Consider the following 9,101-nt stretch of genomic DNA (forward strand, 5'->3'; position numbering starts at 1 on the left):
TTCCGGAATTCTTTTTCTGGTTTATAGTATTTGTATGATTACATCAAGGGAACTGTGACGACCACTTAGAATTCAAAGATGGACGCGAACGCAAAACTGTCAAGACTCAGAAACCAGAACTTTTTAAATTGAAACAAATACAAATGGCAGGGACCAGTGATAAATCTTACTGCTAATATTGTAATCCTTTGATGAAGACATCTCGGTGGCTCTACTTCTGTTGTTTGCATGTCGCTGATCCTCCACTGAAACGCTGCTGTACCACATCATTTGTATCTAGGACTTCAAAACTGAAATTGAAACAAACCGAAAACAACTAGTAAGTTGGAGTAGCAAGACTGAAAACGCATGGAAACATATCCACAACACATGAAACCCCCGAAGAGATACCGACAAAGACACCCGTCAAAATGGCGTACATATAAGAATCGGTACAAAAATCATGGAATACTAAGAAACCTACGGTAATAAGAGCAACATTTTGGCTCTAGGGTGCATATGCTTCCTTCATTTAAAAATAACAACTATGCATGTGCATAGTGCATTGCTACGGGTCGGTAGAAGACACTACGGTCGGCAGGTTATCAGAGTGTGCGCCGAGATGATTGAGCCGAAGTTGGAGAATAGGAAGTCAAAGCGACGTCGGCGTGCTTCGGCTTCGAAAAAAACAATGTTGGTGCATCCGCTTCATAAAGATCACTGAAGCACACACGCTCACCTGAAAGACCAGCCAAAAAAGAACCAACCTCATATGTTCATGTCTTGATCGAGGAGCTAGGGTTCCTACCCATCCTATCCTGGAGCGACAGATGGATAAGGAAGGAACTCATACCCATCGGTGACAACATGAGGGATGGTGGTCACCTCCGGTGTCATGAGAGCAGGGATTTTTTATTGTTACATGAGGGGGGGTACCCCAAATCATCGTCTCCCACCCATATGTACATGTTTTCCTACCAAGGAGGGTCAAAACATTAGGCACAGATCATTGTAGCAATTCAGACTTGGAAAGTTTCTTACAAATACAGTTTCTCGTCTCAATTAGTTTGGAGGCATATTTACATGCATTAGGAGGCATGTCTCTTCACCATTTTGTAGATGTAGAAAATGCCAATTAATCAATTTTTGGATCATAGGAAAATGAGCAAAAAAATCCGGTTGAACAATACATATTATTTTTCAACATAAGTTGGTAAAAAAAATCGACTGCATTTAGAGCCAAATCAAGAAGAATTTCGAGATGTGAACTTCACCAAGTCAACTAGGCCGCAAAGACGAATCACAGAAGGTTTAACAATCTAGCGTATCGAGTGTCAGTGGCTTCGCCTCGTCAAATTCAATATAAAACGGGAAGGCACCTAGGTCATCCGATCAACAAAGCACCATGAGAAACACCATTCGACCATCACAAAGTCCGATCTCCATCACCGTCCAAACTTTGCCGCCGCGATCATCTACAACATCAGCAGCCCCTTCCTCTCTACTTTCTAATCTTGATTCCGTCGCAATTGGCGGCCTTGTAAGTTTATTACTATTCAATATATTCAAGATCTTGTATACAATATTTATGATTGTTCATCTAATCCAGGTGTGAGTAGTCCTCACGGGGTGAGGATCGAGGCTTTGCCTCGCAACCAAGTGAATATTATATTATCTATGGAATATTTGTGCCATGTTATTTGGATCCATGTACTTGTAGTTGTCTTCGTATCCCAATCTCCGGGATTGTCAGGTACCCAAGTCTCGCGGGGTTGATACATGTATGAAGGCAATGATATGTAGTATTCATATGCTTTGATGCATGGGTGGTGAGAGTAGCAACGCATCGATTGTGTAGTTGCTATCTAGGGAATCATGCATGATGACTTCACTGATGTAAATGCTATTTTCCGTTTTACTTAAATATATTTGTCACTCAATGATGCTTGGGGCAAGGGTAGGATAATAGATTCATGGTGCATGTTGTACGTAGGCCGTGGTATCTTTTGGACGCATCCCCATTACATTGCGTATCTAATTATTACATACATCATATGTATGCTTATTATTATCTTTATAATCCCATAACCATGTTTGCACATATACATGTGAAACCATAGTACTAGCATATTTCCATACATTGATAAAACCAAAAACAAACAAAAAAATCATTGGCCCGGTTAAAGACCGACTAAACGAAGTCTTGAGATCTCTGTTGCATTGATCTTACACCATTAAAATTCTTCATGTGGATTCAATAAACTTAGGGTCTCTTAGGGAGGAAGAAGAGTACTACAATCAAAGGTATCAAATGTCATCATGGCGTTCAATGTGCCTTCCTTCACCTCGGATGCTAGGGGAAATGCTAGGTCCAAACTGAACCAGGCGGCGGTTCCGCCACGTTGTCATTATCTTCCTGGAGATTTCATCAAGGCCATCCGAGGAGAGGCCGGTGTGATAATTGGAAACTAGGGCCAGTGATGCAATCGATGTTGGGTTCTGCCCTAGGCTTGGACTCCTGGGGTGTGATGTACAGTTGCTGAGTCTAGTAGGATCCTGCCTTCTACTCGCCGACCCCTCTAAACAAAAGAGGGAGGGTACTTTGGTCAAGGTTTCCTTAGAGTCGAGGTTAAGCTACAATGTGTCTTGCTTGATCCGTGACATGGTTCTAAAACCATGTGCTTCATCTTCTCGCCATTCATAATAGGATATTGGGCAAGACGAGTCATTTATCCCCAAATATGTAGAGGGTTCATTGTTTACGCTTGACAATGTATTATGTTGGCTGCATAAAGTTGGTGCCTTATTAATGTACCAGGTATGATTAAATATCATATTTTAAAATAGCGGGCTATTGACTTTAGCCGCGGCGACTCTAGAGGCTATGAAAGGTTGTAGCCAGGCTAAATCCATATAGCAGTTTTGGTAAATAATGACAAAAAAAAAAAAAACTGGGCATATGTATATATGCATATCAATAATTCATATATGCATAATATATTAACATAGTCACATGGGAAATACAAATAACGAGAAATTTTGTCCACATATTACAACATTAACAAGCAACAACATAAGAGAGAAAGGGAAAGTGTGGATTTTGATTATAGGGTTAGCTACGTAGTTGATTTTAAATGAGAAATAAGACCAACCTAGAAAATTTGGGTCCAAAATTTTAGATCGCTAAACGGGAAACTTAGCGGAAAAGAGGTTAAATTGGGGCTAAGAGCATCTCCAGCCGCGTCCCCCAAAGCGTCCCCCAAAGAGATTTGGGGCGCGCCGGACAAAAAATGCGTTCCAGCCGCGTCCCCCAAAGCCCATTTTTGTCTGGCGTGCCCGATACGGTGTCCGGCGCCCCGAGCCCGTCCCCGTCCCACAGGGGACGCTCCGGGAACGCCGGACACAACGAAAAACGAGGCGGGGAGTGGCGGGGCCGACCCGTCATCGGCACAATAAATTTTAACCTAACCGTCGCCTACCTCGCGACGGAAGTTATTGGCACGCAGCGACGGTGCAGTTCCCGCAGAGGCGCAGCGACGCGTCCCGTCGCGCCTAGCTCTGTGTGCCGGCGTTAATGAGTGCCACCGCTCATCCGCCTCCCTCCGGCCTATAAGGGGCGTCTCTCATCGTCCCTCTCACACACAAACCCTAGCGCCTCTCTCCCAAATTCTAGCCGCCACCATCTCTCAACAAGACTCGACGCTATGTATGGTAGAGGCGGAGGCCGACCTCGCGGCCGCGGCCGTGGTCGTGGTCGTGGCATAGCTGAACGCTCGCCGTCGCCTCCCACACCGTCGTCTTCATCGTCGGAGATGGACGTGGAGCCGGACGTGCTGTTCGAGTTCGTCCTCGTCCTCAAGGGCGACCCGCGCGGCATCCAGAGGCTGTCGGACTCCTTCGCCGAGTACGTCGGCGCCGTACGCCCGCGCAAGATGCATCTGCGGGAGGCTTCGTGCGGCTACTACCGGTGGATCGTCGACGCGATCTACGACGCGCGCGGCAAGATGTACCTCAACATCGGCTGGGAGAAGTTCGCGCGCCACCACAGCCTCGAAGCCGGCTTCATCCTCCTGTTCTCCTACTTCGGCAACAGGGACATGAGCGTCAAGGTCTTCGACGAGAGGCGATGCCGCCGGGACTACCACAACGACAGCATCGACGAGGAGGACGACTGAGTGTTGTTTTTTCGCAGTGAATACGTGCACGGAGGTTTCTGCCTGTTCGCCTCACGGTAGAACCAACAAGGGCACCATCCTCCCTCTGGATTTTCCAGTTTGGGTGACTGGGTGTGCCCTCGAGTGTTCTTTCTTAGCATCGAACACAGGAAACCTTCGATGCACGGCCTAGTTAGGTTTAGTTTATTTGCAATATTTTATATTTGTGTCCACCACGGTTCCAACTATGTATTAGTTTGTGGAAACCACGTACCCAATTATGTATTAGTTTGTGGAAATTGAAATAAAAATGCAAAAAAAAAAAGTATTTTAAATGTTTGGGGGAGGCGTTTGGGGGACACGGCTGGGGAGCGACGTCCCCCAAACGCGGCACGAACAAAACACGTCCCCCAAACGCTCAATCCGCCGCGGTTTGGGGGACGCTTTGAAAAACGCGGCTGGAGATGCTCTAAATTAATTTAACAGAGCTATTAACAGTTATTCTTGTCTTAGTCTACGAAAATTTTAGCCATAGCGAGAGGCCTCCTGAGACTATAGCCGAGCAATACTTGACCTATAGGCCTCCTGAAATGGCCAAGTTTCCTCTACGATTGTACGTGGCCGTTTGCCCCACTCATCAGCGCCTCTCTCTCCCCGTGAGAACCAAACCGATCTATCCCCAAATCAGACCACGTGCTCTCCTCCCGGCCGTGCCCGCCTGAAAAGTTAGCCTCCCGTCACAGTCGGCGGTCATCGCTTTCGGTGTGAAGCGCGGGGAGTGCCTCGCTGACGATGACAAGCGACGCCTTGGAGAAATCGCCGCCGCCTGACGGCCGGAGCCGACAGCGCCATGCCATTCGCATCGCGCGCGGGGCTCCCCCCCTGCGAGTTCCTCAAACCAAAGGCGCGGCGCACATGCACTTGTTTAGTTCATTTATTTATTTAGTTCATTTATTGTTCCATCTCCACCTGGCGTCCGAACATGCACTTTTCATCGTCGCAAGCGTGCTCGATGAGGGTGCTCTTTCCAACCTTCCCTGGACCAATGATCGGCAGGACAGCCAGATCTTCAGCACCACAAGCACTCTCCTCTTGCAACAGGAAGTTCATTATACTTCTAATTTTCTCTTTGTAATAGTTTTATTATTGTGTCAATTGTTCTCTTTATTGGTTATTTCTCTTTGTTTTTGTTTTATCTTATTTTTATTTTAGTTTATCATGCTTTGTCAATAGATATGGCGTTATTTTTTTAAAATTATGTGACATATTTACTAATATAAGGTTTATTATAATGAGACGTCATTATTTTGATACAATAAATATACTTCACAAAAGTAAAACCAGTTCATTATATATGTATAACTTCACAAAATGCTTAGCCGTTCTAGTAATTGCTAAAACGGCTTATATTATGGAACATAGGTAGTATTTGTTTTCGGTTTTGCTATGTCTCAGTCAACTGAGATTTTCTTAAGTCTAAGTCAATTACAAAAATGTGCTTTGAGTTGCACTTTTCTGTTAAAAAAGTGCAATTGCACTTTTCTGACAGAAATGTGCAACTGAACCCAGTTGCACATTTCTTTGAACTGCAGTTGCACTTTTCTGAGTTGACTGAGACTTAAGAAAATCTCAGTTAACTGAGACATAGGCACACCCATTTGTTTTGGTATCGTATCAAGCAGTGCCCGTTAGCTTATGGCGTTAACTATGGAGCCAAAGTCCTTTTTTTTGCTGAAGATGCTAAGTTCACCCCGGGTTGTAACTTCTAAAATTAAAGATTTATTAACTAAAAAAATTAAGGCGCTTTACAAAACAGTTAGCAAGCTGATACATGTTATTACTAGAAAATTGCTATTAGTAAGGGACTTGTCTGACATACTAGCTAATGAAAATCTATAATGAAAAGATTACAAGAACATGGCAAGTAGTAAGAGACTTGTCTGGGAAAATGATCTCTTAATCAGTGCCCTTCTCTATCACAGGGTGAAAAAACTAAATATATAGATTTGCATGCTAGTCTACCGACCTACTGAATGTTGATCATTCCCCCCACGTTCCAAGGCCGATGCGCGAGGCGTTCCGACGGCGGCGCGGCGGCATCTCAGCGGTGCGCAACTGAAGCCACGCGCCGCTGAAGCGGCGATTGAAGAGGTGGCGCACGGAGCAGGGGGGGTTTCAGCGGCGGTTGGGTGCGCTCCTGGCGGGTGATTTTTGCCTCGCGTGCTAGCGCGGGTGGTATATATGGCACGGAGGACAGCGTAAAACGGCACGCGGCAAAAGTTTTCACCCACACATTATTTTGTCGCGTCTGCTGGAGATGCGTTTTCGCTCCCAGACACGCTAAAACGGTGGTTTTCCCCGCGCCGCGCTATTTTAACGTCTTTGTTGGAGATGCTCTTAGACAAATGTCAAACAAATTTTCGTGGGAACGTGGGGAGTACAAAACTTTGTGTATTGGTTACTGGAGCATCTCACGGAGTCACGGTGGGGAGTATGCACGTCAGATGGGAAATGTTGTATGCAGTCATGCAGAGGAGTTCGAAAGATCCACGACGAGCTCTTCACCTCCCCACTCCCCATTCTCCATTTAATGTCGAATCCGATTGACAATCCGTATTCCACCCCCCTCCTCGGCTCCTGCACCCGCCTCTTCGCTTGCTTGTTCAACCTCTCTATTTAATCCTCGCCATGGAGAATGAAGCACTCGTAGACGCACACCCACGGCCAAGACAAAGAACAAGAGGGCCCCAAAGCTGGTGCAATTCGCCGCAGCTCATCGTCCGCTTGCCGACAACTTGATGGACGCGGCACTGCGCGCGCGCCTGGCCGCCGTGCGGGAGGCGGTCGAGGCCGCCGAAGCGAGTGCGGCCGGCGAGTCGGCTGCTGGCAAGGCCATGGTAGCGGTCGTTGAGAGCCTTCAGGTTCTGGAGCTACTCGTCGCGGAGGAGGCGGAGGCATCTTCGTGCAAAACAACAGAGTTGGAGAGTCCATGGGAGGAGATGAAGGACAGGGCTCGAAGCGTCCGGGCTCAGGTGAAAGAGATCGTAACTGACTTTTGGAAGAACAAGGCGCAGGAGAACTCGAGGGAAGTGGAGGTTCTGAGACGCAGCAGTGCGGTGTTAAATACGGTCTGTATAGATGTATTTATACATGTATTGTAACCTGTTGATGTCTATAAATAAAGCTGATCACGTGGTGGAGACACACCACGAAAACCCTAAACCTATTCTCAAACTTGGTATCAGAGCCGAGCCGATCTCGGCCCTCTCGCTCCCGACGCCGCCGCCGCGAGCTCCTCCGCTCAAACCTCCAAGGCCCTCGGCCCTCTCCTCGCACCGCCCAGTGCCACCACCACCGCCGCCGTCACCACCTCCGTACCACCACCGGCAGTGCGTCTCAATCGGAGCAACTTCATGCTGTGGCGCACTCTCTCGCTCCCGAATCTCTCCGGGGCGGGACTTCACGGCTATCTTGATGGAACTACGGCCGCGCCGGCGAAGACCATCGTCGAAGGCACTGGTGATGCTGCAATCACCGTGGCAAACCCCGCCTACGCCACATGGTGGACACAGGACCAGCGTGTCCTAGGGCTACTCCTCTCGTCCATGGACGAAGACATCGCCTGCCAGATGATCGGCAGGACTACGGCTGCCGAGGTGTGGGAAGCAGTCCACGCCATGTTTGGTGCCCAGAACCGTGCCAATATTCGGCACATCCGTCGGCAGATCCAATCTCTGCGGAAGAACGACATGACCGCCGGCGAGTACATGAACAAGGTCAAGGTTCTGGCAGACACCATGGCCGCCGCCGGATCACCACTCAAGGACGATGAGATCATTGACTACATGATCACAGGGTTGGGCTCCGACTTCAACCCCCTTGCGGCCTCCATGATCCGCGACAACCGCGCTGACTCCCTCGCGGACTTCTACTCGCACGTGCTCAGTTTTGAGTCCCTGTGTGCGGGTCAGACCCAGACCGATGACTGGTCCTCCTCTGCAAACGCAGTATCCCGGCCTGGCCCTTTCCCCGCCGCCGGTCAGCCATCGCAGCACCGCCCCTACGACAACAACTCTGGGCGCCCCGGCACCGGTCAAGGCGCTGGTGGTGATCGTCGCCAGAACAACGGCGGCAGCAACAACTACGATGGGGGTGGCAACTACGGTGGGGGCGGCGGCAACGGCCGCTCTAATGACGGTGGCGGCGATCGCCATCAGTACAACGGCGGCGGCAACGGCCGAAACAGCCGCAAGAAGCAGCGGCCACAGTGCCAGTTGTGCAACTACTGGGGGCATGAGGCGAGCGACTGCCGCAACCGCTTCAACCCTGAGTTTGTGCCCCCACGCCAGCGCTCAGGCAACTCGGCGTCCACCAGCTCCAATGACTCCCATTGGCACATGGACACGGGGGCGACGGACCACCTGACGAGTCATCTCGAGCGCCTCCACATGGCTGAACGATACGGCGGGAAGGATCACGTGCAAGTAGCCAATGGTGCAGGTTTGTCAATTTCTCACATTGGTCATTCAACTTTAGCCGGTTCCTCCCTCCGCTTGAAAAATATCCTGCATGTTCCAAATATCCACAAAGATCTTCTTTCTGTATATCGTCTCGTTTCCGATAATTATGTCTTTGTGGAATTTCACCGTGACTTTTTCTGTGTCAAGGACAAGGCCACGAGGAAACTTCTTCTTCTCGGTAGAAGCAAAGGCGGTCTCTATCCAGTCCCTTTTAGTCGAGCCTCGTCATCATTGTTTCGCCATGCCCTCTCCAGCACCAAGACCACATCAAAATAGTGCAAACTCTTGTTAAGAACAACAATTTATCTTGTTCGTCGTCAGACAATATTGTGTTGGTTTGTGATGCTTGCCAGCGTGCAAAGAGTCACCAATTATCTTATACTGCATCTCATCGTGTGTCCACTATGCCTCTTGAGTTGATCCACTCTGATGTTTGGGGTCCTGCTAT

The 9,101-nt window shown here is 48.6% G+C and overlaps 1 non-coding gene across 1 annotated transcript; it reads left to right on the plus strand.

Annotated features, from left to right (window-relative positions):
• Positions 1-7,948: 7,948 nt before the first annotated feature.
• On the plus strand, positions 7,949-8,087 carry LOC124679927. The gene has a single exon (XR_006995344.1). It is a non-coding gene; the product is annotated as a small nucleolar RNA Z247 (small nucleolar RNA).
• The last annotated feature ends 1,014 nt before the right edge of the window (positions 8,088-9,101 follow it).

Source organism: Lolium rigidum, chromosome 7, assembly GCF_022539505.1.
Source record: "Lolium rigidum isolate FL_2022 chromosome 7, APGP_CSIRO_Lrig_0.1, whole genome shotgun sequence".
NCBI classification, from domain to species: Eukaryota; Viridiplantae; Streptophyta; class Magnoliopsida; order Poales; family Poaceae; genus Lolium; species Lolium rigidum.